The sequence below is a fragment of the Anomaloglossus baeobatrachus genome, chromosome 3, assembly GCF_048569485.1.
Source record: "Anomaloglossus baeobatrachus isolate aAnoBae1 chromosome 3, aAnoBae1.hap1, whole genome shotgun sequence".
Lineage (NCBI taxonomy): Eukaryota > Metazoa > Chordata > Amphibia > Anura > Aromobatidae > Anomaloglossus > Anomaloglossus baeobatrachus.
Genome location: NC_134355.1, coordinates 86,692,275 through 86,718,146, shown reverse-complemented (window position 1 = coordinate 86,718,146; position 25,872 = coordinate 86,692,275).

Here is a 25,872-nt window from a genome sequence, read left to right as displayed (position 1 = left end):
TAGTCCTATTGGACAATAAGGTTCTTTTTTCTTTCACTTTGTGTTAATTGCACCAATTTTTTGCACGTTTATCTTTTTAACTACTAGAATAAAAGTTATGTATTAATTTAATCCTCTACTATGCTGCGACTATATTTCAATTTGGGGGAGGAATTGTAACACTATATTCGTTTAAAGGGAATCTGTAACCAGTTTTTTTTGGCTATAAGTTGCGGCCACCACCACCGGGCTCTTATATACAGCTTTCTAACATGCTGTATATAAGAGCCAAGGCCGGGGGTATAACATAAAAAACACTTTATAATACTTACCTAACGGTCGTGCGGTGGGCCTTATGGGCGTCTTCGTTGTCTGGTGCTGGCGCCGCCTCTTTTGCCCATCTTTGTACTCCTTCTCCAGCCTCGGTGCATGACGTGTCCGATGTCATCCACACTCGCCGGCATTCAGGCCCTGAGCAGGGCAGATCAAAGTATTGTAGTGCACCTGTGCAGGATCGGCGAGTGTGTATGACGTAGACGCGTCATGCACACAGGCTTCAGAAAGAGGACCAAGATGGCCGAAAGAGGAGACACCGGAACCGGACAACGGAGACGCCCCCTAGGCCCTCCACGCGACCGTTAGGTAAGTATAATAAAGTGTTTTTTATGTTATACCCCCGGCCTGGGCTCTTATATACAGCATGTTAGAGTGCTGTATATAAGAGCCCGGTGGTGGTGGCCGCAGCTTGTAGGCCAAAAAAGTGGTGACAGGTTCCTTTTAATGTTATTGCAATTGCTGGCATTCTTAACATGCACAACACTAGAATTCTCAATGACTTTGCGGGCATAAAATAAGCACATAAAAAATACAGTGTGTGTTCATAGCCTAAATCCAAAATTCTACTGAAGGAAATTATAGAAATTTTTAGGAGTCACATTGCCCTGAAAACCTTTGGTATGTACATAATTAAAAATAGGAAATTAAACTTCTAATATCATGGAGCTACAAACCTAACATCTTGGTCTCGCCTTCACTTCACCACAAAGACCTCAGTTAGCCGTACCGCTTGTCTGGAACTCTCTCTATTGTGATATCATCTAGCATTGCCCTTTATGATGTCATCATGGTAAGCATGAGCAGTTGATGAGACCTCCTTATTACAGACATTTAATACTTTTCTATGATATTTTGTTATAGATCAAATACTGTAATTTACCACTTACCATACATTAAACAGAAGGCTGAATACACTTATATAAGACACAGAACTCCAAGGCATCTTCTAATATTCCTGACACTGTATATTAGAGTAGTAAGCAATTAGTCCATATTATACAAGGCTCATCTGCTGCCGAAAACTTTGTTGAAGAGTGAGATTGGATTTCAATGGGCGTATTTCATGGTCCGTTTTGAGACTGTAATGCCAACACTGACCAGAGATCACCCACCACGAATTTACAAGGTTGTATGCGCCCGTGGTCAATTTAAACATAGTGGTAAATATACAGACTGTGAAATACGCCTATTTAAACCAAGTTTAACGGGAACATTCTGGGTCAACACCATTCAACGTCAGTAGCACCCACTGGTATAATTGACATTAGGGGCCCATATTATAGCTATATGCATATAACTGTTAGGCGCCTGGATGGACAGGGACAGAAGAGGGCCCCTCACAGGAATTGTATGCGGGCCCATTGTAGGTTATAATACTCCCCCCTCTGTGTACAGCTTTGGAGGTGGAATACGCCCCTTTACCCCTTGGGCCTTTGGCTGCACAACTTGCTCCAATGGTACGTCCGCCCCTGGATTGTTAGAATTCATTTGAGCATATAAAAAAATTGTTTTTTGTCTAGAAAAAAACCCAAATGATTTTTCATATTTGTGGCATCCATTTTTATTAAAATAAGACCAAATACAGTTTCCTATATAAAACAATTGAAATATGTCTGTAAAAATGTGATACTATAAGGTTTCCTTATGGGATCTGATTTTTTGGTTGCACCCCCATAGAATTGAATGGGCGACTCTTATCCTACACACAGAATAGACTAATGCATGCTGTGAATTTTTTCATGCACAGATTCAGTCCATGAAAAAAAAACCCATATCCAAACATCCCAATAGAAGAACATTGTCAGTTTTTTCCATGGACAGCACTCGGACTGACAATACTCTTGTGTGAACCTACCTTTTCCATGTAAATCCCCCAAAAATGTGATTCAGAGGAACATATGATCATGTGGAGTGTTGACTATAAAATACAAATGGCTCATGCACGGGGGCTGTATCCACACTATAACTGTGATGTACAATTACAGTGGTTTGCATTAGAGGTGCTCTTTGGTGAAAACAAGTTATGTGCATAGGGGATCCGCTGGGATCCGCAGAAATCAGAAAAGATAGAACTGTTTTCTCCAATGAGACACTTTTATCAACTTTTCAAAATTGAATGCAAGGTCAAATGTCTGACCACTGCTCCATTTATTGTCTACGGGGCTGCCAGCATAAGTCAAGTTCAGCCCCATAGAGAATGACTGTAGTTATGTTTCTATCAGGGATACAGTTTCCCCCTGCTGTCAGTCACTGGAGGTCTCAGTCCTGATGTGACAGCAGGTGTCATGTCTGGTCATGGGAGGACTCCTGTCAAGCAGCATGACACAACAGGAACACCAGGATAGTGTCACGCCGGAGGAGGGGAGGATCGCCTGTGACTGTGTACACCAGTAAAACAATACAACAGTTGGCCATTGAACTAGGGAGAGGGGAGTGGGGTCACCTCCTAGCACTCACCTGAGACTGAACCCTACTCTCTCTCATGTCCCTAGACAGGTCCTTCTCCCCCGTGCGCCAATCATGTGCCTAGGCCCTCGTTGACCCTAAACTCACCCTGGCTAGTGAGGGCTAGCTACAATAAGACAACACGAGATAAGGAAGATGCAAGTTATGTTTTGCCTCCCCTTCTTTCAAAAATCTTAACATTTTTTATTATTCCATCTACATAATTGTATGAGGACGTTTATTAATGAAATGAGTTGTAGTTTTGATTGATACCTTTCTTTTTACCATATAATGCAGTGAAAAACAAAAAAATCCAAGTGCAGGGAATTTCCCCACAAAACCTGCACTTGTTTTGTGGTTTTGTTTTCATATTGTTCATTGTGTGGTAAAAATGACCTGGCAATATGACTCTTTAGGTCTGCATGGTTATGGCGATATTAAGTATGTTTATATTTTTTCATTGAATTGGTGAAGAAAAGTTCAGAAATGCGTGTAAAAAATAATTTAAAAATAATTGTCCCGCCTGCAGGGTGTGGCAAACATGGCAAGGTATGTCTAGACCTACATGCGTCTGAAGCACAACAAAAAAACACAAGAAAATGGGGGCACCGGGGATCCAAAAACAAGAGGCCCTGGAACTAGTGAGAGGTGTAGGTGGGCACCTCCTAACCTCACCTGCAACTGTCTCTTCTCTCCCCACCAGTCCCTATATTGTCTCCACAACTGTCGCCGAACAGGAACCTGGGACCCTCGGAAGACCATATAGTAACTCTGACTAGTGAGGGGCAAGTAGGGTTCACTAGACATCACCGCTGCACTAACAACACACAAATAGGGGGAAAATTTACAAAACAAAAGGATCTAGCTTGAGCACAGGAACATGACTAGCAGAACCTTCCTCAAAGGTGGCCAGGACAGAAAAGACTTTGTATCTTCAGCATGGAATGCTGAATTACACCACTATTTAAAGGGAACCTGTCAGGTCCAATATGCACCCATAACCACAAGCAGTTCTGGGTGCATATTGCTATTCCCTGCCTAACGGTCGGTGTATACACTAGCATAGATAATGGAATCTTTAGAAAAGTATTTTATTTTATCGTATGCTAATGAGCGAGGGGACTAGTCCCCTGTGCATTAGTTCCCCTGGCTAGTCGGCTCCATTAGCATATTAGTACGAATCTGTGGGTGTGCTAACATGCTAATTAATGCCCAGCGTCAGAGGATGATCTCACTCACCTCTCCGGCTGCCATCGCCGCCCGATACTGGATTTTGGCTTAGTGCGCATGACCCCAGAGTTTTGGTTATGCGCACTACTTCAGTTTGAAGCTGGGATGCGTACAACCAGCTTCATAGTGCGTATGACCGGAACTCTGGGGTCATGCGCACTGAGGCAAAATCCAGTGTCGGGCGGCGATGGCAGCGGAGAGGTGAGTGAGATAATCCTCTGATGCTGCGCATTAATTAACATGTTAGCACACCCACAGGGGCATGCTTACATGCTAAGGGGGCCGTCTAGCCAAGGGAACTGACGCCCAGGGGACTAGTCCCCTCGCTCATTAGCATTTGTAAAAAAGATTTTTAGAAATACTTTTTCTAAAGATCCCTTTATCTATGCTACCACATACAGGGATGGTTAGGCAGCGTTTAGCAATATATACCCAGAACTGCTCGTGGTTCTGAGTGCATATTGGACCTGACAAGTTCCCTTTAAAGCTCAAGGGCATGACTACTTAGTTTGTGCAGCTGATTAATCAGCAAGGAACTGCTTTGGAAAGCTGTAATAGCAAAACTAGCACTTAACCACTTCAGTGCCAGGAGAAATTAACCCATTTAAATGAAGAGAGCCAGATGAGAGGCTCCAGACCAAAGGCTGTCACTGGTCACAACATGCAGGGAGGCGATCGTGATAGTACGTCCCCCTTAATAAAAGGCCTCTGGATTCTCAAGATAGGTACGGTTATTTCAATTTGAACAGGTCCCTCCGGCTACCAGTAGTAGGCAACACAAACTTCGAGGTGTGTTCAGACCTGCGAGCATCTGAAGCACAACAAAAAAACAAGAAAAAGGAGGCACTGGGGATACAAAAACAACGGGAGACCCTGGAACTAATGAGAGGGGTAGGTCGGCACCTCCTAACCTCACCTGCAAATGTTCCTTCTCACCTCACCAGTCCCTATACAGTCTATATAGCTGTTGCCAAACAGAAACCTGGGACCCTCGGAAGACCATTATCCAGCCCCATTTCCGTGAGATGGTTGGATTGTCATTGTAAATAAGCACTTGAACCTTGCCTCTCCCCCCATCTCATTGTAGATTGTAAGCTCTCACGAGCAGGGTTGTATTTTTTGTATTTTGTATACACTGTATTTTGTATACACTATTTTTTTTCCCCTCTAAATATTGTATTTCTATAACTGTTACTTGTTTGTATATGATCCTCCTGAATTGTAAAGCGCTACGGAATATGTTGGCGCTATAGAAATAAAGATTATTATTATAAGACCCTATAGTAACCCTGACTAGTGAGAGACAGGTGGGGTTCACTAGACCTTACCTGTTGTGAATACTGTCTGGTGGAGTTCCGCTCTTGACTCCCTCCTGTGGTCACTGAGGTTAGTGGTTAGATTCTGTTCCCCAGTTCTACACACCTGGTTTGCACCTTGATTTTGGATATAGGTGTGTGCTGGCTGTTTATCTCTGACAGTTGTCTGAAATTCCAGAGACTATAGGAGTCTGTCTCTTTTCCCTCTGGCTTCCCCACTACCAAGCTAAGCCAAGTTCATGGTTTTGCTTCATACTTTTCGTGTGTTATTTGCTTTTGCTTCTGTGAATTATCTCTGAAGGTTTTTTTGTATCGTATCCTATTTTGTTTGTGCCTTCAGATAAAGAAGATTTATCTTCCTAGTCAGTCTTTGCTATTTATTTTAGCAATGGTTAAGGTACTGTCACACATAACGAGATCGCTAGCGAGATCGCAGCTGAGTCACCGTTTGGTGACGCAGTTGCGATCCCGTTAGCGATCTCGTTATGTGTGACACTTACCAGCGATCAGGCCTCTGCTGTGAGATCTCTAGTCGTTGCAGAATGGTCCAGGCCATTTTCTTCAAAGGCGATGTCCTGCTGGGCAGGACACATCGCTGTGTTTGACACTGTGTAACAGGATCACAGTGACTGCTGAGATCGTTATACAGCTACTGCGATCTGTATTGTTCTGCATCGCTGGTAAGATCTGACTGTGTGACATCTCACCTGCGACCTCCCAGCGACTTACCTGCGATCCCTATCAGGTCGCATCGTTTTCGGGATCGCAGGTAAGTCGTTATGTGTGAAGGTACCTTTAGTCAGCAGGGTAATTGCTAGTTTTTTCCTACAATTTCACCAGAGTCTTGTACGGATTGTGAACGTGCGAGTATTAGATTACTCCTCCTTTTTTTCACATTCCGTGTAGGAAGTTTTGATAGGGTTTTTTCATACCGACCGCAAGAGTTCCCTATCCTGTCTGTTGTATTTAGTATAGCATGGCCTCTCTTTGCTCCATCTTGATCTTACTGTGTATGTCTTTTCATCTTCGCTCACAGTCAGTACATGTGGGAGGCTGCCTATTTTCTTTGGGGAAATCTGTTCTGAGGCAAGATAGTTTATTTTCACTTTCTGCCTTGTAGGTTATGTAGTCCTCCGGCTGGGTTTGAGGCATCTAGGATTGTCAGGTATGCTGCCCGGCTACTTCTAGTTTGGTGTTAAGTCTAGGGCTTGCGGTCGGTACGTTATTACCTACGACTCTGGTGGATTGTGCTCATTGTAGTCATTGAACATCGGATCCTAACACTCACCACTGCACCAACAACACACCAGGGAAGTAAAGACAAATGGGGAAATTTTACATACAAAAGGGTATAGCCTTTAAACAGGAACTTTACTAGCAAAACTTTCCTCAAAGGCGGCCAGGACACAAAAGACTTTGTATCTTCAGCAAGGAATGCTGGGATACACCACTATTTAAAGCTGAAGGGCGTGACTACTTAGTAAGTGCAGCTGATCACTATAAATGTACTCTATCTAAACCTAAAAATACTTTTCTAATGTTCAATGTGGCAGATCGACCGTTAATGATTGTGATGGAGATATACATTTCGGCATTATGTTAGCTATCCCGATAGCATTTTAATGTCCAGATTAATCAAAGAAATCGGTCTATATGACAATGGGCTGTTAGGATCCTTACCCAGTTTGGGTATTAATCTGATATTGGCTAAGTTACTTGCCTATAACTTTGTCTTTCCATCTAATATATTGTTAAATATTGCTAAATAGCATGGGTGCTACTCCCTCTAGCATGACTTTATAAATCTCGCTTGTGTACCCATGTGGCTCCGGAGCCTTACGATTATGTAATCCTTTTATTATGTAAATGATTCCTTCCAATGTGAGTTTGGCATTAAGATACTGTTTATGATCTTCTGATAAATTACGGAGGACAACATCATCAAATATCGTCATCGGTAGTATATCTTGTGTTGTATTACTTGTGTACAACACTTTATAGAAATGTTCTAGTATTTTAACCATATGATTGGGGTTGGACTGTAAAGCGCCATTATCCTCTCTCAATCGCAGTGCTCCCTGTCTTGAAAATCTATTTCTGAACAAATTAGCCATTAATTTCTCGGCCTTTTCCCAAATCTATATAGGGCTACTTCCTGTTCTGTTTTGTAAAAGTGCTCCTTTTTATCTTCCCAATTGTTCCAATAATCATATATCTTTATTTGCCCTTGTTGGATAATTTAAAAATTGTTTATATGCCCCTTTAAATCTGGCCAAGGATTCCTCATATTTTGTGTTGATTTTCTTTTTCAGTGAAAGTACGTGCAAAATTTTTTTCCCTCGAAGTACCACCATCACCGTTTCCCACATTAAACCTGCATTTTCGCTATTCTACTTGTTATCCAATACAAATTCTGACCACCACTCCTTTAGTCTGTGAGAGAAATCCTTGTTCTCACCCAAAAGTGAGGAATAGCGCCAGAGATCCTCGCCTCTCGGAAGAGTATCCACCAGCTCCACCATCACCGGGGCATGGTACGATATCAGTATGTCCTGTATTTCAGCTGTACGTATTCTATTTAGCACTCCCCTCAAGATAAGTATGTCATCAATTTTTGCCCCCTTGTTCACCTGATCTGAATCCCATAGAGAACCTGTGGTCCCTCATAAAATGTGAGATCTACAGGGAGGGAAAACAGCACACCTCTCGGAACAGTGTCTGGGAGTTCTGTGTCTTCCTTACTCTGAGATAACTTTCTTCAGCACACCTTCCCTTCTATTGTTAATTTGCACTCTGCTCTGCAATCAAGTACTTCTGGAGGAACTTAAAGCTCACAACAGCCGATCAGGCAGAATAGGTCTGAGTTGCCATTGTTTATTCTATTGTCAGGGCTATTTTTTTTTTTTCTTTTAAATCAGCTTCATTTTTATTTATCAGCAAAATTACACACCACATTTAACAATTTGTTTCCCTATAAACACATCACAGAGAGGTAAAAAATCTTAGTAACAAAAAACAACACACGCGTTACATAATAAACAGTGCACCCACAGTCCATGCCCACATCAGTTTAAGTGACAAAGTACATATTATTCCCCATTGTACTACCTATAATATAAATTATCCAACATCTTTAGCTACCATATGTGTCCCAGCAATACGTATTTCACCCCATTCCAGTAAATTTATCAACCAGTTACAAGAAGAAGGACCTGGTCCCCTGCACCATCCTGCAGTAACACCGAGGAGGGAAGGTCCGGAGTATCCAACCCCCCCCCCCCCCCCAGATCTTATAGAACTTCTTCAATGCATTTCTTTTAAGGTATACCCCCTCTCCAGTCGAAGTATAGCGTTAATTCTCTCCATAAGATCCCTGATGGCTGGAGGGGTCGGGTCCGGCCAGTGGTAAGCCAACAATTTCCTAGCCTGGTAACAGAGGCGCGTAATTCCAATCATCATCGGCAAACTCAAGTCCATCCCCCTCCAGGAGATCCAAAATACATGTAACAGGTCTTGGTTGTAGACGTATATTAAAGACTTGCCCGATCAACTCTAATACTGCCCTCCAGTAGTCTTCAATATTCCCACAGGACCACATCATGTCCAGCAAATTAGCATTCCCCCGCCCACATGTAGGACAGAGAGCATGCATCCGGATCCCCATCTTTTGTAATAAACTGGGTGTCCTGTTCACTCTATGCAACATGAATAGCTGCGACAGTCGTTGGCCTTCAGATACAGCAAGGTTTGGAGTCTAAGACAGGACCTCATCCAATTGTTCTTCCATCATAGGGCCCAAGGTTCTCTCCCACTTTTCTCTAGCTTGCAAATGGAATTTGTTGAGGTATCCGGATAACATCACTGTATACAGTCTGGAAATAATACCGTAGGAAAGGTCAGATGTCAACAAGTCTGTAAGAATGTGATTTCGCTCTATACTAATGCCCTTGTGAAGTGTCTGTGTCTCATAGGTGTGCCGGAGTTTCAGGTATTGGTAAAAGGAACTTTGCGGTATCCCAAACTCAGCTTGAAGCTGGTCAAAACCTTTAAGTATGTTATTTTCAAGAATCTGAGACACCCTATGCACAACCCTGCTCACCCACATTCTCCAACCCGGGAGATTCTGCAGCTCTACCAGTCCATAGTTATGCCATAATGGCCAGTAGTCCGTTGCGCCTGATATTCCCAGCATCTCCTTCCCTCTATCCCACACCTTGTACAGCAGTGCCAATGTTGGATATAATGGTCTTTCTCTAGGAGAGTATCCTTCCTCCAAAAAAGCCACTGGGTCTTCCCATTTTGCAAGGCCTTTCACCAATTTGCCCCTAGCGTCATATGCCTCATCCTTTCCCCATCCCCTAAAGTACTACATCTGTGCCGCGACATAATAAACCTACAGGTTGGGGACTGCCAGATCCCTGCTATCCTTCCCTCTCTGCAGGGTCTCGAGGAGGATTCTGGCCTTTTGCTTTCTCCACAAGAGTTCCCGAAAAAGAGTGTTGATTTTGCGGAAAAATTTCCAGCGGATCCATATTGCGGCATTGTAGAGAAGGTACAGAAGTGTGGGCATCAGCACCATTTTTAATATATTAGTACGGACAATAAGGGACACCAGGCATCTATCCTATTCCTAAATTGAGCCAGCACCAGCTCCAGATTTTGAGCATGGTAATCGTGCAGTCAGGCACTAACCACTATCCCTGTCAGGGCTATTCTAACTTAGACAGGAACCACTAGTGACTTTGGGATTGGCATCTCTTATCTGTACAGGAACCGGCAGTGTCAGTTGCAGTATTTGGTGTTACCTGTATCCAGTGTGAATTGCTATATGACCATTATATTTTACTTAGCTGCAGCCATCTGTGGCACTGTGGTATGAGGGGGCACCATTTTAGATGCCATACCGTCTTGGTCCTTCTCATAATTCTCGATTGCAGAAGACACCAATGGCTGCTGTCTTAACTCCAGGCACTTTCCCTGATAGCAGGAGCCAAATGTGAGTTGAATTACAGGGCAGATGTCAGTATATATGAGGATGCAGTTTGTCAGATCTGCTCTGTGTGTCTGGTCTACATGGCCATCAGGACATGGCCCCCAAGAGTCAACTCTTCACATACAAGTCAGCTCTCTACAGCCCATTGAGTTTTATACAACAGTAGTTTCTCAGCTTTTCCCCCTGCCTCTGCTTTACAAGCAGTTGTCATAAATCTTTCGCTCATCAGTTCTGTAAAATCCTTTGCATTAAGCATCACAGCTCTCACTGACCAGAGCTGTGTTCTTGTTGAAATGCCATTATATTTATATACAAATATAGTGATAACAGTGTGGACTCTAGAACAATACCGATAACGTAATGTGGTAAAGATGGGCAGAACTTGTACCGAGCATCATAGTTCTACTAATACTACAATTCTATTACCAGCTTGTAAGGAGACTGCATAACTTCAAGCTGCTCAAGAGTCAATTTGAGAATGTCTTTAATAGGAAAAATATGTACTACAAGTGGCATATGATTCACACGGTAAATGGGTGTCATGTGCCTTTAGTGGACATGAGTAGAATATGGCTGTTCGCGGGGCATATTATTTCATTTTTACCATTTAACTAACACTATTAAGGAGGCATTAAAGCTCATAGTAAGACAGATCACAAAAATAAGCATTGCAAACAAATGTCCCTGGTAGATGATTAGAAAGTATGTTGTCAAATGACCATTATTAAAAGTACATTACAAAATAGATCTGATGAAGTTGGTCTACTTACAAATTAAACTGAGAATTTTTGAGACTAGTTAAAGAGTGATAGAGATATAACCCCAAGTGTATATAAACTCTGTCCACCAAGTATGACAGGTGCAGCTAGCAGTGGGCATTGTGGTATTTAAGCAACAGCGGATTGTATAGCTATTCTGACATAAACTTTCAAAGTGCACCAACTATTTATTAATGTATGCAGTTTGCATTGGGAAATCCAGTGACAAACATGCTTAAAATTCAACCACTGAGACTTACTGCAATTGTGGGCACATAGAATATAGAAAGTAATTTGTGAACCTTGCACAAAGTCATAGAACACACATGAAATTCCTATATATTGGAATCACCAATTTTGGTCTATTAAATACTATAAAGATTAAAAAGAGTCTCAGATACACGAATACTTGATATAAACTAACTTCTTTATTAACTTCATTCAAGTAATGAAATGTAGAAGTCAGGACAAAATTCCAAAATGTGGCCCTCATGATGATGGGCCCATTAACTCACGAAGAGTCATTTTTCAGCACTCAGGAGAGGAAAAACCCCCAATGGAGGAAACCTCTAGGGAACCATGGCTGAAGGACTGCCCTCCCTTAGGCTGCTGATGTCCACTGGTGAGGACAGAAACCGAGCCCGGAATCTGCCCCTTGTTGCAGTATGTAACTCACTTACTCGGTGAGTACATGACACTGATAAAAGTCCTGGAAATGTCACTTCCTTTGATGAGGACAGAAACCGAGCCCGGAATCTGCCCCTTGTTGCAGTTTGTAACTCATTTACTCTGTGAGTACATGTAACTGAGAAAAGTCCTGGAAATGTCACTTCCTTTGATGAGGACAGAAACCGAGCCCGGAATCTGCCTCTTTATTCAGTATGTAACTCACTTACTCTGTGAGTACATGTAACTGATAAAAGTCCTGGAAATGTCACTTCCTTTGATGAGGACAGAAACAAAGCCCGGAATCTGCCTCTTGTTGCAGTATGTAGCTCACTTACTCCGTGAGTACATGTAACTGAGAAAAGTCCTGGAAATGTCACTTCCTTTGATGAGGACAGAAACCGAGCCCGGAATCTGCCTCTTGTTGCAGTATGTAACTCAGTTACTCCGTGAGTACATGTAACTGATAAAAGTCCTGGAAATGTCACTTCCTTTGATGAGGACAGAAACCGAGCCCGGAATCTGCTTCTTTATTCAGTTTGTAACTCACTTACTCTGTGAGTACATGTAACTGAGAAAAGTCCTGGAAATGTCACTTCCTTTGATGAGGACAGAAACCGAGCCCGGAATCTGCCTCTTTATTCAGTATATAACTCACTTACTCTGTGAGTACATGTAACTGATAAAAGTCCTGGAAATGTCACTTCCATTGATGAGGGCAGAAACCGAGGCCGGAATCTGCCCCTTGTTGCAGTATGTAGCTCACTTACTCGGTGAGTACATGTAACTGAGAAAAGTCCTGGAAATGTCACTTCCTTTGATGAGGACAGAAACCGAGCCCGGAATCTGCCTCTTGTTGCAGTATGTAACTCAGTTACTCCGTGAGTACATGTAACTGAGAAAAGTCCTGGAAATGTCACTTCCTTTGATGAGGACAGAAACCGAGCCCGGAATCTGCCTCTTTATTCAGTATGTAACTCACTTACTCTGTGAGTACATGTAACTGATAAAAGTCCTGGAAATGTCACTTCCATTGATGAGGGCAGAAACCGAGCCCGGAATCTGCGCCTTGTTGCAGTATGTAACTCACTCACTCCGTGAGTACATGTAACTGATAAAAGTCCTGGAAATGTCACTTCCTTTGATGAGGACAGAAAACGAGCCCGGAATCTGCCCCTTGTTGCAGTTTGTAACTCACTTACTCTGTGAGTACATGTAACTTAGAAAAGTCCTGGAAATGTCACATCCTTTCGTGAGGACAGAGACCAAGCCTGGAATCTGCCTTTTCTTTCTAATGCGCAGGTCATACAATCCTAACACGGTGGCCACCATGCCAGTGACTTGCAGTGGAAGATTGGAGTCTTCATCTCGGCTGGAATCCATATTCTATTTTGGAACAGAGACTGCGCTCTGAAATAGTTATCTGCAGAAATAAGAAATATAAGTGAATTATGATTGAACATAGAGCAGCAGAATATTACAAAGAAGCAACGCTCAATTTATGCCATTACCCACTGAAATAGATTTCTGCAAAGAGATTCAAGATAAGATTTAAATTCATCATTTAAAACTTTTCTCAACTGGGTCCAAGGGGTGGTCCTATTTACTGATGACAGATAATGCTGGATCGGAAAAATCACTACATGAAACTGCTCATTTTTTTGACGATGTAGCCATATGAAGGCTTGGTTTTTGTGGAATGAGGTGACGTTTTGAAGCGTTATTGGGAACTGGGGTATGTGATGAGTAATGAAAGATTATTATGTGTCTGAAAACCATCCACACATTTCATTGCACAGTTAAATTTACCCATTATATCTATTTTATGTGATCAGTATATTGCATTTTCACATCAAGAAAGGTCTTACCACGTTGCTCCTTTTCATAATATCGTTGGTGGTGCATGCTGCTGATTGTTTGTCGTTCCTGCGGCGTCACACATCGCTATGTGTGACACTGCAGGAACGACGAACATCTCCTTACCTGCGTCCACCGGTAATGAGGAAGGAAGGAGGTGGGCGGCATGTTCCAGCCACTCATCTCTGCCCCTCCTCTGCTATTGGGCGACCGCTTAGTGACGCCGCAGTGACGTCGCTATGACGCCGAACGCACCTCCCCTTTGAAGGAGGGATTGTTCAGTGGTCACAGCGACATCACAGAAAAGGTATGTGCATGTGACGCTGCCGTAGCGATAATGTTCGCTACGGCAGCGATAACCAAATGTCACTCGAACGATGGGGGCGGGTGCTATCGCGCACGACATCGCTAGCTATCGCTAGCGATGTTGCAGCATGTAAAGCACCCTTAACTTTTTAACTTAAAAGATACAAGAGATAGAAAAGTACTTACGGAATCTTTCCCTCCATCTTGGGGTTTCCTCTCTGCTTCAGTGTTGCTCAAACTTCTAATCTGTGGCTTTGTACACCAGAATGGGGTTGCTCTTTTCTTCCAATGTCGCTGGGATTTATGCGATTTGCGAGCAGTTGTATTTCCTCATCCCGTGTAGCAATTTATCGAGCTACTTTAGAAAATGGACTAAAGAACCCCTTCTCAAGACAATGAATGAGGTGGGTTCTCATTTCGCGGTTGATATATTTGCATATTATATTTCCATTTTTAGTTAACAGCTCATATGCATTTGCTATGCAATACACACCACAGTCATAGTAATTTGGCTGCCGATCAACATTGAGAAATGTCACGTTTCTCAGGGGGTTACGAGCAACCTGACTATAAAGTTCAAGAATCTGCCTTTTCCCTGAGCGTGATAGACTTGAGTTCATGCTGTCAGCAATGAGGATTCTTCCATCTCTGAAGCAGGAGGTGAACCAGTGTCTACGGTCTTCATCATAGTGTATTTGTACTGAGGGACCAGACACTGGTTGATATCCTAGTTGTGCCACCGCACAGGACTGCAGTCCATCTGCCTCAAATTGTCTTTTGAGAATCTCCTGAGCGGTGTCTATGATGTCGTCATCCAACCACTCATCACTCTCCAGGATTGCTCTCTGACTGGGAGTGAGTTTTACAGGAGATTGACATGTTGTTGAGGCAGGTACAGAAATCTCTGTCGGTGCAATAACTTTATTTTCTATGGGGCTGTCCAATTTCTGGTCAGATCTGCTGGCTGGAAGAAAGGAAACAGGAGTTAAAAAAGTAAATTGGTAAAGGGGAATTTAAGGGGCATGTTTCACCAGAATTTTGGTTTGGGCTTTTATGAAAGAAAGGCATTTTCTTGGTTTCGCCTGTGTCTTTTTGGGTTCGATATGCAAGACTGAGCCAATCATTTAAAGTCTACAGTGTGAATGACTACTCATGGGTTCTGTGAACAGTATACAACATGCATAGTGGTTTTATTGTTATTCTTACCTGGTTTATGGAGAATGACTCTCGCAAGCTCATCATTCTTCTTTTTTTGAGCATTTTCAGGGCCTTGACATGTTGTTGAGACAGGTACAGAAATGTCCATCGGTGCAACAACTGTGCTCTCTATGGGGCTGTCCAATTTCTGGTCAGATCTCCTGGCTGGAAGAAAGGAAACAAGAGTTAAAAAATTAAATTGATAAGGGTGATTTTAAGGGGCATGTTTTACCAGAACTTTTGTGATTTGGGCTTTTATGAAAGAAAGGCAATTTCTTGGTTTCGCCTGTTTGTTTTTGAGTTGTTATTCTTACCTGGTTTATGGAGAATGACTCTCGCAAGCTCATCATTCTTCTTTTTTTGAGCATTTTCAAGAGCTTGGCATGTTGTTGAAACAGGTACAGAAATTTCTGTACCTGTCTCAACATGTCAAGCTCCTACCTTTTCCATGTAAATCCCCCAAAAATGTGATTCAGAGGAACATATGATCATGTGGAGTGTTGACTATAAAATACAAATGGCTCATGCACGGGGGCTGTATCCACACTATAACTGTGATGTACAATTACAGTGGTTTGCATTAGAGGTGCTCTTTGGTGAAAACAAGTTATGTGCATAGGGGATCTGCTGGGATCCGCAGAAATCAGAAAAGATAGAACTGTTTTCTCCAATGAGACACTTTTATCAACTTTTCAAAATTGAATGCAAGGTCAAATGTCTGACCACTGCTCCATTTATTGTCTACGGGGCTGCCAGCATAAGTCAAGTTCAGCCCCATAGAGAATGACTGTAGTTATGTTTCTATCAGGGATACAGTTTCCCCCTGCTGTCAGTCACTGGAGGTCTCAGTCCTGATGTGACAGCAGGTGTCATGTCTGGTCATGGGAGGACTCCTGTCAAGCAGCATGACACAACAGGAACACCAGGATAGTGTCACGCCGGAGGAGGGGAGGATCGCCTGTGACTGTGTACACCAGGAAAACAATACAACAGTTGGCCATCGAACTAGGGAGAGGGGAGTGGGGTCACCTCCTAGCACTCACCTGAGACTGAACCCTACTCTCTCTCATGTCCCTAGACAGGTCCTTCTCCCCCGTGCGCCAATCATGTACCTAGGCCCTCGCTAACCCTAAACTCACCCTGGCTAGTGAGGGCTAGCTACAATAAGACAACACGAGATAAGGAAGATGCAAGTTATGTTTTGCCTCCCCTTCTTTCAAAAATCTTAACATTTTTTATTATTCCATCTACATAATTGTATGAGGACGTTTATTAATGAAATGAGTTGTAGTTTTGATTGATACCTTTCTTTTTACCATATAATGCACTGAAAAACAAAAAAATCCAAGTGCAGGGAATTTCCCCACAAAACCTGCACTTGTTTTGTGGTTTTGTTTTCATATTGTTCATTGTGTGGTAAAAATGACCTGGCAATATGACTCTTTAGGTCTGCATGGTTATGGCGATATTAAGTATGTTTATATTTTTTAATTGAATTGGTGAAGAAAAGTTCAGAAATGCGTGTAAAAAATAATTTAAAAATAATTGTCCCGCCTGCAGGGTGTGGCAAACATGGCAAGGTACGTCCAGACCTACATGCGTCTGAAGCACAACAAAAAAACACAAGAAAATGGGGGCACCGGGGATCCAAAAACAAGAGGCCCTGGAACTAGTGAGAGGGGTAGGTGGGCACCTCCTAACCTCACCTGCAACTGTCTCTTCTCTCCCCACCAGTCCCTATACTGTCTCCACAACTGTCGCCGAACAGGAACCTGGGACCCTCGGAAGACCATATAGTAACTCTGACTAGTGAGGGGCAAGTAGGGTTCACTAGACATCACCGCTGCACTAACAACACACAAATAGGGGGAAAATTTACAAAACAAAAGAATCTAGCTTGAGCACAGGAACATGACTAGCAGAACCTTCCTCAAAGGTGGCCAGGACACAAAAGACTTTGTATCTTCAGCATGGAATGCTGAATTACACCACTATTTAAAGGGAACCTGTCAGGTCCAATATGCACCCAGAACCACAAGCAGTTCTGGGTGCATATTGCTATTCCCTGCCTAACGGTCGGTGTATACACTAGCATAGATAATGGAATCTTTAGAAAAGTATTTTATTTTATCGTATGATAATGAGCGAGGGGACTAGTCCCCTGTGCATTAGTTCCCCTGGCTAGTCGGCTCCATTAGCATATTAGTACGCCTCTGTGGGTGTGCTAACATGCTAATTAATGCCCAGCGTCAGAGGATGATCTCACTCACCTCTCCGGCTGCCATCGCCGCCCGATACTGGATTTTGGCTTAGTGCGCATGACCCCAGAGTTTTGGTTATGCGCACTACTTCAGTTTGAAGCTGGGATGCGTACAACCAGCTTCATAGTGCGTATGACCGGAACTCTGGGGTCATGCGCACTGAGGCAAAATCCAGTGTCGGGCGGCGATGGCAGCGGAGAGGTGAGTGAGATCATCCTCTGATGCTGCGCATTAATTAACATGTTAGCACACCCACAGGGGCATGCTTACATGCTAAGGGGGCCGTCTAGCCAAGGGAACTGGTTCCCAGGGGACTAGTCCCCTCGCTCATTAGCATTTGTTTTAAAGATTTTTAGAAATACTTTTTCTAAAGATCCCTTTATCTATGCTACCACATACAGGGATGGTTAGGCAGCGTTTAGCAATATATACCCAGAACTGCTCGTGGTTCTGAGTGCATATTGGACCTGACAAGTTCCCTTTAAAGCTCAAGGGCATGACTACTTAGTTTGTGCAGCTGATTAATCAGCAAGGAACTGCTTTGGAAAAGCTGTAATAGCAAAACTAGCACTTAACCACTTCAGTGCCAAGAGAAATTAACCCATTTAAATGAAGAGAGCCAGATGAGAGGCTCCAGACCAAAAGCTGTCACTGGTCACAACATGCAGGGAGGCGATCGTGATGGTACGTCCCCCTTAATAAAAGGCCTCTGGATTCTCAAGATAGGTACGGTTATTTCAATTTGAACAGGTCCCTCCGGCTACCAGTAGGAGGCAACACAAACTTCGAGGTGTGTTCAGACCTGCGAGCATCTGAAGCACAACAAAAAAACAAGAAAAAGGAGGCACTGGGGATACAAAAACAACGGGAGACCCTGGAACTAATGAGAGGGGTAGGTGGGCACCTCCTAACCTCACCTGCAAATGTTCCTTCTCACCTCACCAGTCCCTATACAGTCTATGTAGCTGTTGCCAAACAGAAACCTGGGACCCTCGGAAGACCCTATAGTAACCCTGACTAGTGAGAGACAGGTGGGGTTCACTAGACCTTACCTGTTGTGAATACTGTCTGGTGGAGTTCCGCTCTTGGCTCCCTCCTGTGGTCACTGAGGTTAGGGGTTAGATTCTGTTCCCCAGTTCTACACACCTGGTTTGCACCTTGATTTTGGATATAGGTGTGTGTTGGCTGTTTATCTCTGACAGTTGTCTGAAATTCCAGAGACTATAGGAGTCTGTCTCTTTTCCCTCTGGCTTCCCCACTACCAAGCTAAGCCAAGTTCATGGTTTTGCGTCATACTTTTCGTGTGTTATTTGCTCATGCTTCTGTGAATTATCTCTGAAGGTTTTTTTGTATCGTATCCTATTTTGTTTGTGCCTTCAGATAAAGAAGATTTATCTTCCTAGTCAGTCTTTGCTATTTATTTTAGCAAGGGTTAGTCAGCAGGGCAATTGCTAGTTTTTTCCTACAATTTCACCAGAGTCTTGTACGGATTGTGAACGTGCGAGTATTAGATTACTCCTCCTTTTTTGCACATTCCGTGTAGGAAGTTTTGATAGGGTTTTTTCATACCGACCGCAAGAGTTCCCTATCCTATCTGTTGTATTTAGTATAGCATGGCCTCTCTTTGCTCCATCTTGATCTTACTGTGTATGTCTTTTCATCTTCGCTCACAGTCAGTACATGTGGGAGGCTGCCTATTTTCTTTGGGGAAATCTGTTCTGAGGCAAGATAGTTTATTTTCACTTTCTGCCTTGTAGGTTATGTAGTCCTCCGGCTGGGTTTGAGGCATCTAGGATTGTCAGGTATGCTGCCCGGCTACTTCTAGTTTGGTGTTAAGTCCAGGGTTTGCGGTCGGTACGTTATTACCTACGACTCTGGTGGATTGTGCTCATTGTAGTCATTGAACATCATAACACTCACCACTGCACCAACAACACACCAGGGAAGTAAAGACAAATGGGGAAATTTTACATACAAAAGGGTATAGCCTTTAAACAGGAACTTTACTAGCAAAACTTTCCTTAAAGGCGGCCAGGACACAAAAGACTTTGTATCTTCAGCAAGGAATGCTGGGATACACCACTATTTAAAGCTGAAGGGCATGACTACTTAGTAAGTGCAGCTAATCACTATAAATGTACTCTATCTAAACCTAAAAATACTTTTCTAATGTTCAATGTGGCAGATCGACCGTTAATGATTGCGATGGAGATATAAATTTCGGCATTATGTTAGCTATTCCGATAGCATTTTACTGTCCAGATTAATCAAAGAAATCGGTCTATATGACAATGGGCTCTCAGGATCCTTACCCAGTTTGGGTATTAATCTGATATTGGCTAGGTTACTTGCCTATAACTTTGTCTTTCCATCTAATATATTGTTAAATATTGCTAAATAGCATGGGTGCTACTCCCTCTAGCATGACTTTGTAAATCTCGCTTGTGTACCCATGTGGCTCCGGAGCCTTACGATTATGTAATTCTTTTATTATGTAAATGATTCCTTCCAATGTGAGTTTGTCATTAAGATACTGTTTATGATCTTCTGATAAATTACGGAGGACAACATCATCAAATATCGTCATCGGTAGTATATCTTGTGTTTTATTATTTGTGTACAACACTTTATAGAAATGTTCTAGTATATTAACCATATGATTGGGGTTGGACTGTAAAGCGCCATTATCCTCTCTCAATCGCAGTGGTCCCTGTCTTGAAAATCTATTTCTGAACAAATTAGCCATTAATTTCCCGGCCTTTTCCCAAATCTATATAGGGCTACTTCCTGTTCTGTTTTTTCTACCCAATTGTTCCAATAATCATATATCTTTATTTGCCCTTGTTGGATAATTTAAAAATTGTTTATATGCTCCTTTAAATCTGGCCAAGGATTCCTCATATTTTGTGTTGATTTTCTTTTTCAGTGAAAGTATGTGCAAAATTTTTTTCCCTCGAAGTACCACCATCGCCGTTTCCCACATTAAACCTGCATTTTCGCTATTCTACTTGTTATCCAATACAAATTCTGACCACCACTCCTTTAGTCTGTGAGAGAAATCCTTGTTCTCACCCAAAAGTGAGGAATAGCGCCAGAGATCCTCGCCTCTCGGAAGAGTATCCACCAGCTCCACCATCACCGGGGCATGGTACGATATCAGTATGTCCTGTATTTTAGCTGTGCGTATTCTATTCAGCACTCCCCTCAAGATAAGTATGTCATCAATTTTTGCCCCCTTGTTCACCTGATCTGAATCCCATAGAGAACCTGTGGTCCCTCATAAAATGTGAGATCTACAGGGAGGGAAAACAGAACACCTCTCGGAACAGTGTCTGGGAGGCTGTGGTGGCTGCTGCACGCAATGTTGATCGTAAAGAGATCAAGCATCTGACAGAATCTATGGATGGTAGGCTGTTGAGTGTCATCAGAAAGAAAGGTGGCTATATTGGTCACTAATTTTTTTGGGGTTTTGTTTTTGCATGTCAGAAATGTTTATTTCTAAATTTTGTGCAGTTATATTGGTTTACCTGGTGAAAATAAACAAGTGAGATGGGAATATATTTGGTTTTTATTAAGTTGCCTAATAATTCCGCACAGTAATAGTTATCTGCACAAACAGATATCCTCGTAAGATAGCCAAATCTTAAAAAAAAAACCACTCCAACTTCCAAAAATATTAAGCTTTGATATTTATGAGTCTTTTGGGTTGATTGAGAACATAGTTGTTGATCAATAATAAAAAAAATCCGCAAAAATACAACTTGCCTAATAATTCTGCACCCAGTGTATACCTACCTGACCCAAAATCTTTGCATCCTCTAAAAGTCATCTCTCCTAAAATGTTTTTCTTGGAAAATTTATGAACAAAAAGGTATAGCCTTTGCACAGGAACTTGAAAAGCAGAACTTTCCTCAAAGACGGACAGGACAGAAAAGACTTTGTATCTTCAGCAAGGAATGCTGGGATACACCATTATGTAAAGCTGAAGGGCATGACTACTTAGTAAGTGCAGCTGATCACTCAGCAAGGAATTGCTTTGGAAAAGCTGCAGTAGCAAAACTGGAACTTAACCATTTCAGTGCCAAGAGAAATGAAACTCATTTAACATGCAAGGAGACAATCGTGACAATATTTAATCTATATGAATTTATTCTGTGGGCAGCTCTGTTGATGGAGATGTCAGACCCAGAAGCTTTGGATGGCGCAGGTTCTTTTCAAGTACTGAGGCGAGGATGGCTTGGACTTGTTCTCCCATTCAATCTGGCAGTGTGAGTGTGTGTGTTGTCCAGATGGAGGAGTAAGCAGCTTCCTACTTTGGCCAATAGGACAGCAACACACCCTACTGTATCAGTCCAGCTCACTGCTCATAGTTGCAAGATATAGATTGTCTACCTCAGGGGTCTCAAACTCAGCTGGGTGTATGGGCCGCACAGAGGAAAAAAAATAATTTGGGGGGCCGCATTCTTTGCAAGACAAAGTGACATTTTTATTGGTACCATATATAATGTATATATTTTATTTTTTTTTTTACACACCTTGGGATCACTGATTTTGAACATTTTCACTTGTTCATTATAGCAAACGTGCACATTCTTTGTTTAAATATAAACTTTTTTTTTTTTTTACATTTTATTCCTTTCTTGTAACTAATAGTCTTACAATTAGCACTATATAGAAATTTTGACCAACATCTTTTAGTAATGTTCCCCATATTGTTGTAACGTGCCCATCCTTGTCCCCTTGTAGTATTGTGCCCCATCCTTGTCCCCATCCTAAAGTGATGTTCCCCATCCTTGTTCCCATTTTGTAGTAATGTGTTCATCCTTGTCCCCATCCTATAGTAATGTCCCCAATCTATAGTAATGTGTCCATCCTTGTCCCCCATCTTATAGTAATGTTCCCCATCCTTGTCCCCTTGTAGCAATGTCCTCATCCTATAGTACTGTCCCCATTCTATAGTAATGTGACCATCCTATTGTACTGTGCCCATCCCAGTCCCCATCCAATAGTACTGTGCCCACCGTGTCCCCATCCTATAGTAATGTCCCCAGCCTTGTCCCCATTCAATAGTCATGTGCCCATCCTAGTCCCTATCCTATAGTAATGTCCTCATACTATAGTAATAATGTCCCCATCCAATAGTATTGTGCCCATCCTTGTAATGTCCCAATCCTATAGTAATGTCCCCAGCCTTATCCCCATCTCATAGTAATGTGCGCACTTTGTCCCCATCCTGTAGTAATGGGTCAGCAGCTCCCCTCACCTTCCACAGACACCGGAGTGAAGCTGAGGGGAGTGGTCTGCGGCCCCAGATCCACAGTGATTGGAGATATCGGTCACAAGGCCGGTCTATCCAATCAGAGCTGGGGGCGGGTGAAACACAGGTCACCCAGCTCCAGCCAATTATCAGTGCTACAGCTGCCCTGATCTTGGCTGGATTTCAATGTTTCAGCGATTTTCAATGGCTGAAACATTAGTGGCTGTGATTGGCTGAGCGGCATTCGTCAGCCAATCACAGCCTCCGTAGGACCGGGGAGGAGACACCACCCCTCCCGGGGTTCCCTCCTCCCTGAATCTAAGGTATTTGCAGCGATCGCAGCCACCGGGGACGCGATTTCTCCATGACATACTGGGTACGTCATGGGTCCTTAAGTACCAGGGAGCCATAACGTACCCAGTACGTCATAGGTCGCTAAGGGGTTAACGTCCAACACACACACACACACACAAACCATTCTTCTCACCTGTCCCGCGCTCCCTCGGCTGCCTCATCTCTGCTTCGTGCGGCCCCCAGGCTCGTGCCCCTGTTCACTATCGCGGCAGGTGCAGTGTCACTGTCAGTGATTTATGTGAGATGATTGTATTGCCAGCGCGAGAGCGCAGCACCCGCGATACATTCATCTGACATAAAGTGCAGACAGTGACTGCGGCCCCTGCACCTGCCGCGATAGTGAACAGGGGCACGGGCCTGGGGGCCACATGAACTACCCTGAGGGGCCGCATGCGGCCCGCGGGCTGCGTGTTTGAGACCCCTGGTCTACCTGGTTTGTTTCTGTGCTATCTGCTCTTGTTTGTCTTCTTTGTGTTACTGGTGTCTGATCGTGGTCTGTTTCCTGACCATTCTTTTGCCTTCTGATTTTGTACCTGTATTGCCTTCCTGGTACTTCTTACCCAGTCCCTGGACACTTCTGCCAGTCTGCACCATCAGCCAGCAGCTGACTCCATGGCCCCCAATCCAAGGGCTCCTGTGTTAAGGCCCCGTCACACTCTACGATATATCTAGTGATATGTCGTCAGGGTCACAGAATTCGTTAGAGATGTCGTAGCGTGTGACACCTCCGAACGACTGTTAATGAGCAAAAATACTCAACTTATCGTTGCTTGTTGACACGTCGTTCATTTTCATAATGTCGTTCCTCCTCCTGCGCGCCGGTTGTTCGTCGTTCCTGAGGCAGCACACATTGCTACGTGTGACACCCCGGGAACGACGAACACAGCTTACCTGCATCCTGCCGGCAATGAGGATGGAAGGATGTGGGCGGAATGTTATGTCTCGCTCATCTCCACCCCTCCGCTTCTATTGGGCGGCCGCTGTGTGACGTCGCAGTGACGCTGAACGTCCCTCCCCCTTCAGGAAGAGGATGTTCGCTGCCCACAGCGACGTCGTGAGGGAGGTAAGTACATGTGACGGGGGTTAATGACATTGTGCGCAAAATTGCTCGTGACGCACAAACGATGGGGGCGGGTGCGATCGCTCATGCGACCGCATGATATATTGATATATATTGAAGCGATTTACCCATGTACAGGGATCGGGACTTAAGGCCCCATCACACGCTTCACATGCCCTACAACTTTGTAATTCACTTTTTTTCTCTATCTCGTTCCGTTTTCGAGATAAAAATGCTAACTTTGTTGTTTTCCACCAGGTGGCGCTATAGGTGGTTTCATTGCGTAGCGCATAGCTATTTTACCATACCTAGACACCACTTCTATTCCTATAGCTGCCGCCGTTCTCAAGTTAATGGCGGGGGACAGGATATGGGTGGACACACTGTATGATTCTATCATAGTAGCCATCATGTAAGTGACTTAGAGTAGAGTTGCCATCTCCAGTTGGATCATATTTATTGCTGGAATGCAGAGACTACGCTTTGAAACATTCATCTGAAGAAACAACGAATATAATTTATTATTATTAACCCCATAGCAGTAGAATATTACATAAGAAGCATTGTTCAATTCACTACCAATATCCATTGATAAAGTTTTTGTGTCAAAAGATTTTTGAAGTTTTAACTGATTAATTTAAATCTCTGTTAAGTCTGGCGATACGAGTCCAGTGGGCTGTCCTATTTAGTGGTGGATAAATAACTCTGGGTGTAGGACATTACTATTTGCAACCACTCACTAGACTCCTAAACCTAAAAAGCACAGAATTTTAATTGAAATCAGAATATATTGAATCTTTACCAACAAAGTAATATAGGAATCGTTCACGCTCTGTGATATGGTGACTGCAAATTGGAGCTTATTATATGGAGTTTATTGAGCTGTCAAGACAATGAATGAGGTGGGCTCTCATTTTGCTGTTGATATATTTGTATATTTGTTCTCCATTTCCATTTAAAAGCTCAAATGCATTTGCTATGGAATACACACCACAGTCATAGTTATTTGGCTGCTGATCAACATTGAGTTATGTCACCGCTTTTAGGGGATCAAGAGGCAATAAATATAAAGTTCAAGAATCTGCCTTTTCCCTGAGCGTGATAGACTTGGGTCCATACTGTCAGCAATGAGGATTCTTCCATCTCTGAAGCAGGAGGTGAACCAGTGTCTATGGTCTTCATCACAGCGTATTTGTACTGAGGGACCAGACACTGGTTGATATCCTAGTTGTGCCACCGCACAGGACTGCAGTCCATCTGCCTCAAATTGTCCTTGAGAGGCGTCTATGATGTCGTCGTCCAACCACTCATCACTCTCCAGGATTGCTCTCTGACTGGGGGTGAGTTTTACAGGAGATTGATATGCTGTTATGGCAGGTACAGAAATGTCTGCCGGTGTAACAATTTCTTTGCCTGAAGCTTTGCTTTGCATGGGGCTGTCCAGTCTGTTGGCTAAGAGAAAGAAAACAGTAGTTAATAAATTAATGTAGGCTCTTTGTATTAGTAAAGGTCTGACCTCATGGATTCATAGGCAGAAATCTCAATGTGGTATCAGGACACAAATGAAAATTAATTTTATTCCTTTAGCGCATATGGACATGCCAATAAATCTGGGCTGGGATATACACTTGTGGAGGGAGCTAAGCTCAGATCTCTGCTGTTAACCAGTTTAGATGCTGATGTCAGTCTCTGAGCAGCATTTAAATGGAGACTAATTTCACTAGCCACAGCCCTTCCTGCAAAGCAATTGAAATATACCGATATGTTCCTGCACTGTCCTGCCCCCTTTCCCTGGCGAGTACACTGGCACTATCACCTTCCGACCTCTCAGCGGTGGCTGCTCCATTCCAGGACCCT